The sequence below is a fragment of the Hylobates moloch genome, unplaced genomic scaffold, assembly GCF_009828535.3.
Source record: "Hylobates moloch isolate HMO894 unplaced genomic scaffold, HMol_V3 SCAFFOLD_3, whole genome shotgun sequence".
Taxonomy (NCBI): domain Eukaryota; kingdom Metazoa; phylum Chordata; class Mammalia; order Primates; family Hylobatidae; genus Hylobates; species Hylobates moloch.
In genome coordinates, this window is record NW_026652278.1 from 137231911 (window position 1) to 137238604 (window position 6694).

The following is a 6694-nucleotide window of genomic DNA, read 5'->3' on the forward strand; positions in this document are numbered from 1 at the left end:
CTGCAGTGGGCATCACTGCATGGGGAGGAGGTCAGTTTGCCTTTGCCCTTCTGCTCCCAGCCTTTTATTGCTGGCCTGCTGCCAGAGGCAAACACTTGACTGGATATCAGTGACCCCACAGAGAATCCGCAGTCAGCAATGTCGAATCAATTCATGTATGCAATGAAAAGGAGTTTTGCAATAAGGATAATTTTTTAGAAGCAGAAAAACTGTTGAAATGCTGCGGACAATTAGAAAACTTCAAACACTGGAGCTGGGGTCCCAGGCTCAATTTACATACAGGCTAGTCAGTTTATGTTGTTCCAGAGCCATAAACTGTACCACTATCCTGCAAATATACACTGCCAATGTGCCGTTTTATGAGCATATTCTATCACTCAGAAGAGTGGTGTGATGGTTAATACTGAGTGTCAACTTGATTGGATTTAGGTATACAAAGTATTAATCCTGGGTGTGCCTGTGTGCGTGTTGCCAAAATCGATTAACATTTGCATCAGTGGGCTGGGGAAGGCAGATCCACCCTTAATCTGGTGGGCACAATCTAATCAGATTCCAGTAAATGTAAAGCAGGCAGAAAAACGTCAAAAGGAGAGATGGGCCTAGCCTCCCAGCCTACATCTTTCTCCTGTGCTGGATGCTTCCTGCCCTCAAACTTCGGATTCCCAGTTCTTCAGTTTGGGGACTTGGACTGGCTCTCCTTGCTCCTCAGCTTGCAGACAGCCTATTGTGGGACCTGGAGATTGTGTAAGTTAATACTTAATAAACTCCTCTGTGTGTGTGTGTATATATGTATGTATATATCCTATTAGTTCTGTCCTTCTAAGAGAACCCTGACTAATACAAGTGGGCTGCTGACAAATAAGCAATGAAGATTATCAGCTCTGTGTGACGTACAGCTTTTAAAGCATGTTTTATGGGCTGAAGAAATTTTAGTTATGTGGCAGATTTTGTTTTTCAAAGAGGGCATCAACAAAATCTTCCAATCCACATGTTATATTACAATGTGACTTTGATGCTTCTCCTATTTAGAGGTGGGGTCGATGGCTTCCTTGAAACTGGAGGTGTTTTGTGACTGTTTTGATTAACAGATTTTGGCAGAAGTGACTTCTATGTGACTTCTGAGGCTGGATTATAAAGGTTTCTGCCTCATTTGTTCACTTAAAAAGTCTTCAACCACCAGGTAAATGGTTTGACTGCTGAGGTGGCCATGTTGCGAGGAAGCACAACTAGCCCATAAAGAGAGACCATGTTGAGGGACCTCATGACCACACAAATAGAAAGAGATGCTCAGCTTGCCCCCATCTACATAAGCCTACTATAGTGCTAGCTCTAGCTACCATCTTCCTGTCTGAAATTCTAACTTGCAGATGCTGAAAGATAGTAAAATGATTATTATTTTACTTAATTGTAAAATAGTAAGTTGTGTGATAATGTTTTATACGTGCAAAGAAGCTAGCTATTTGACCTATGACTGCTGCAATCCACAGATTGGCATCAGTGCAATTTAAAATAAATCAAAGTGGTTAAAGATCATGGATTCTGGAGGTCAGCTGCCTGGGTTCAAATTCCAGATTCACAACATATTAGCCATGTGATCTTGAGAAATTACTTTTCTGAGCCTCAATCAACTTACATCCTCACTTACAGTTTGAGGATGATAACTGTAGCTATCAACTTTCTGAGACTCAATCAACTTACATCCTCACTTGCAGTTTGATGATGATAACTATAGTAACTTCATAGGGTTTGTGTGAAGATTAAATTAATTAATACTTATAAAATTCACAGAACAACACCCGGCTTCTAAGGTTTGAATGTTCCCTTCCAAACTTATGTTGAAATTTAATTGCCATTGTAATAGTGTTGAGAAGTAGAACCTGTAAGAGGTGATCTGGTCATGAGAGTACTGCTGTCATGAATGGATTAATGCCATTATCATGAGAGTGGGTTGGTTATCACAGGAGTGGGCTGCTAATAAAAATATAAAGTTCAACCCCCATCCCTCTCTGTCTTCTGGCTCACTTATCCTTTTGCTTTCTGTCATAGGAAGATGCAGCACAAAGGTCCTTGCCAGATGTTAGTGCCATGCTTTTAGACTTCCCAGCCTCCAGAACTGTGAGAGATAAATTTCTTTTCTCTATAAATTACCCTGTCTGTGTATAGCAACACAAAACAAACTCAGACTGGCAAATAGGAAGTGCTTACTAAGTGTTAACAGGAGAATTACAGGTTCTGTAGGGTCTGAAGCATATTCAGTTTGGTACCTCTTAACACAAATGTATAAAGTTACAAATATTAGGAGTACTCAGGAATAATCATTTGCTCGGTGCTAGGGACATAATAGTGACTTGGCATTCTTCCTGTCCTACAGGAGCTTATGCTCCATATGTGAAGAGTGGAGAATAAACATATATTTACAAACTAGACAGATTATTTTTGAAAACAGCTATCTTTTTGCACTATCATTTATTCTGAAAGGATATAACTGGCTTTCCTGGGGAAAATATGGCATTATCTATAGCAAAGTATCCTTTAAAATATGCAAATAATTGAAAATAGTTGAAAACAGTGATTCTGCATTGTGGGCATTTATCTAAGGAAATAGATAAGCATTATATATATAAATTATATGATATATATATCCGTATATATACGGATATATATATATACCTACACATGTTTAAATATATGCTGTTATTGATGGCAAAGAATTCAAAATACACGGTTGTTTGACAATGAGATTAAATTTTTGAATGTTATGCTGCTATGAAAATGATTTTATATTCACAGAAATGTAAAGATCTTCACAAAGTATAATTGAATGAGAAAAATTAGATGATACAACAGTGTGTATCATACTGAGCAGGAGCGAGGTATAGATATGAGTGGCTTTCAAGCACTACATTCATGCATTGTTTTCCTCTGAGTGATGAAATAAGAAGCAAGTTTTGAGCTTTATCTGTAACTTCCAATTCATTTACAGAAAATATGCTATACTTGGTTGGGCAGAATCAATATTGTGAAAATGACCATATTGCCAAAAGCAAACTACGGATTTAATGCAATTCCCATCAAAATACCATTATCATCCTTCACAGAACTAGAAAAAAAAATCCTAAAATTCACATGAAACCAAAGAGCCTGCATAGCCAAAGCAAGACTAAGCAAAAAGAACAAATTTGGAGGCATCACATTACCTGACTACAAACTATACTACAAGGCTATAGTTCTCATAAGAACATGATGCTGGTATAAAAATAGGCATGTAGACCCCAATGGAACAGAATAGAGAACCCAGAAATAAACCCAAATACTTACAGCCAACTGACCTTCAATAAAGCACACACAAACATAAAGTGGGGAAAGGACACCCTATTTAACAAATGGTGTCAGGGTAATTGGCAAGCCACATGTAGAGGAATGAAACTGGATCTTCATCTCTCACCTTATACAAAAATCAACTCAAGATGGATCAAAGACTTAAATCTAAGACCTGAAACCATAAAAATTCTAGAAGATAACATCAGAAAAACTCTTTTAGATATTGGCTTAGGCAAAGATTTTATGGTCAAGAACTCAAAGGTAAATGCAACAAAAACAAAAATAAATAAATGAGACCTAATTAAACTAAAAAACTTCTGCACAGCAAAAGAAATAGCAGCAGAGTAATCAGAGAACCTACAGAGTGGGAGAAAATATTTGCAAATTCTGCATCCGACAAAGGACTAGTATCCAGAATCTACAAGGAACTCAAACAAATCAGTAAGAAAAGACAAATAATCCCATCAAAAAGTGGGAATAGGATGTGAATAGACAATTCCCAAAAGAAGATATAAAAATGACTAATAAACATTAGAAAGAATGCTCAACACCACTAATTATCAGGAAATGCAAATTAAAACCACAATGAGATATCATCTTACTCCTACAAGAATAGCAATAATTTAAAAACCAAAAAAATTATAGATGTTGGCTTGGATGTGATGAAAAGGGAACACTTTTACACTGCTGGTGGGAATGTAACTAGTACAACCACTATGGAAAACAGTGTGGAGATTCCTTAAATAATTAAAAGTAGCTGGGCACAGTGGCTCACACCTGTAATTCCAGCATTTTGGTAGGCCAAGGTGGGCAAATCACTTGAGGCCGAGTTCAAGACCAGCCAGACCCACATCATGAAACCCCATCTCTACCAAAAATACAAAGATTAGCCAGGCGTGGTGGTGCATGCCTGTAATCCCAGCTTCTCAGGAGGCTGAGGCATGAGAATCGCTTGAACTCTGGAGGCAGAGGAGCTGAGATCATGCCACTGCACTCCAGCCTGGGTGACACAGTGAGACTCTGTCTCAAAACCAAACCAAACAAAACAAAACTAAAACTAAAAGTAGAATTACCATTCAATCCAGCAATCCCACTACTAGGAATCTACCCAGATGAAAAGAAGTCATTGTATGAAAAAGACACATGCACATGCATGTTTATAGCAGCACATTTCACAATTGCAAAAATATGGAACCAACATAAATGCTCATCAACCAAAGAAAATGTGGTATATATACACCATGGGATACTACTCAGCCATAAATCGGTATGAAAAAATGGCCTTTGCAGCAACTTGGATGGAGTTGGAGACCATTGTTCTAAGTGAAGTAACTCAGGAATGGAAAACCAAATATCGTATGTTCTCACTTATAAGTGGGAGCGATGCCATGAGACTACAAAGGCATAAAAATGATACAATGAACTTTGGGGACTTGGTGGGGAAGGGTGCAAACGGGGCAAGGAATAAAAGACTACATATTGGGTATAGTGTACACTGCTCAGGTGACGGGTGCACCCAAATCTCAGAAATCACCACTAAAGAACTTATCCATGCAACCAAAAACCAGCTGTTCCCCAAAAACTACTGAAATAAAACAAAATAAAAAAGGAAATATGCCATACTGTGTAATAAAAATAAATTAATTTTATAAAAAGAATGACCACATCTCACTCAGGGTTCATATTTGCCCTCAGTTCTTGATCCATCTTCAATAAAAAGGCATATTTAACAAACCATCAGTTTTTCCAGACTTGGAATAAGCTTCTGGCTCAGATTTAGATGTGTTAGAATAGTAGTGAAATGCAAGTTTGTAGCCAGAACAGGACATGAGCTAAGAAGACACAGATTCCATTTGGAAGGCCTCTTGCCCTTCCAGGTCCAAGTTCATGGATGGAGCATCACTACATTCTAAAGTTTGATATAAAATGCTAACAATATTGGTATTAACTAATGTGTCATCTCTGTGGTTTAATTGGATTGATTTTCTTGGAAATAATCATCAATGTGTTTGTCTCAAAAGTCTTGGATGCCCTTGACTTCATTACAGCTGCCATTATCCTAATTGTCTGGGGTTGAGGGATAAAGGACTTTAGATGGCAGCGAGTGGCTTAAACATTTTGGCTCATAAATATGTTGAGCATTCAAGTTAAATAAAATATAACCACTCCATCCCCATGTCCTTTCTCTCTACCCTTTTTCTTTGAAAACGGCTGCTGTTTTTATAATTATTTATTGCTATATTTAAAAACATGTAACATGAGATCTACCTCCTTTAAAAAATTTTAAGTATACAGTATAGTATTGTTAACTATACACAGTGTTGTACAGTAGATCTCTAGAATTTTTCACCTTGCATAACTGAAATTTTACACTCACTGGACAGGAATTCCCCATTTCCCAATTCCCCCAGCTCCTGGCAACTACCATTCTACTTTCTGCTTCTATGGGTTTGACTACTTTAGATGCCTCATGTAAGTAGAATCATGCAGTCTTTGTCCTTCAGCAACTGGTGTATTTCACTTTGCATAATGTTCTCAAAGTCCATCCGATTTGTTATAAATGCCAGAATTTCCCTTTTTTTTTTTTTTTTTTTTTTGAGACAGAGTCTCACACCGTCACCTGGACTGGTGTGCAGTGGCACGATCTCGGCTCACTGCAACCTCTGCCTCCCAGGTTCAAGTGATTCTTCTGCCTCAGCCTCCTTGGTAGCTAGGATTACAGGCGCCTACCACCACGCCTGGCTAATTTCTTTTCTTTTTTTTTTTTTGTATTTTTAGTAGAGACGAATTTCACTATGTTAGCCAGGCTGGTCTCAAACTCCTGACCTCGTGATCCACTTGCCTTGGCCTCCCAAAGTGCTGGGATTAGAGGTCTGAGCCACCACATGCTGCCGAATTTCCCTCTTTTTAAGGCTGAGTAATATTCCACTGTGTATTGATATGGTTTGGCTCTGTGTTCCCACCCAAATCCCACCCTGAATTGTAATAATCCCCACTTGTCAAGTGAAGATAACTGAATCATGGAGGCAGTTTCCTCCATATCGTTCTCATGATAGTGAGTAAGTTCTCATGACATTTGATGGTTTCATAAGTGGCTTATTTTCTTCTTTCTCCTGAATGTGAAGAAGGACGTGTTTGCTTCCCTTTCCACCATGATTTTAAGTTTCCTGAGGCCTCCCCAGCCATGCAGAACTGTGAGTCAATTAAGCCTCTTTCCTTTATAAATTACCCAGTCTCAAGTGTTTCTTCACAGCAGCATGAGAATAGACTAATACATGTATGTATACCACACTTTCTGCGTCCATTCATCCACATCTTGGCTATTGTGAATAGTGCATGAACATGGCAATGGAGATACCTCTTTGAGGTCCTC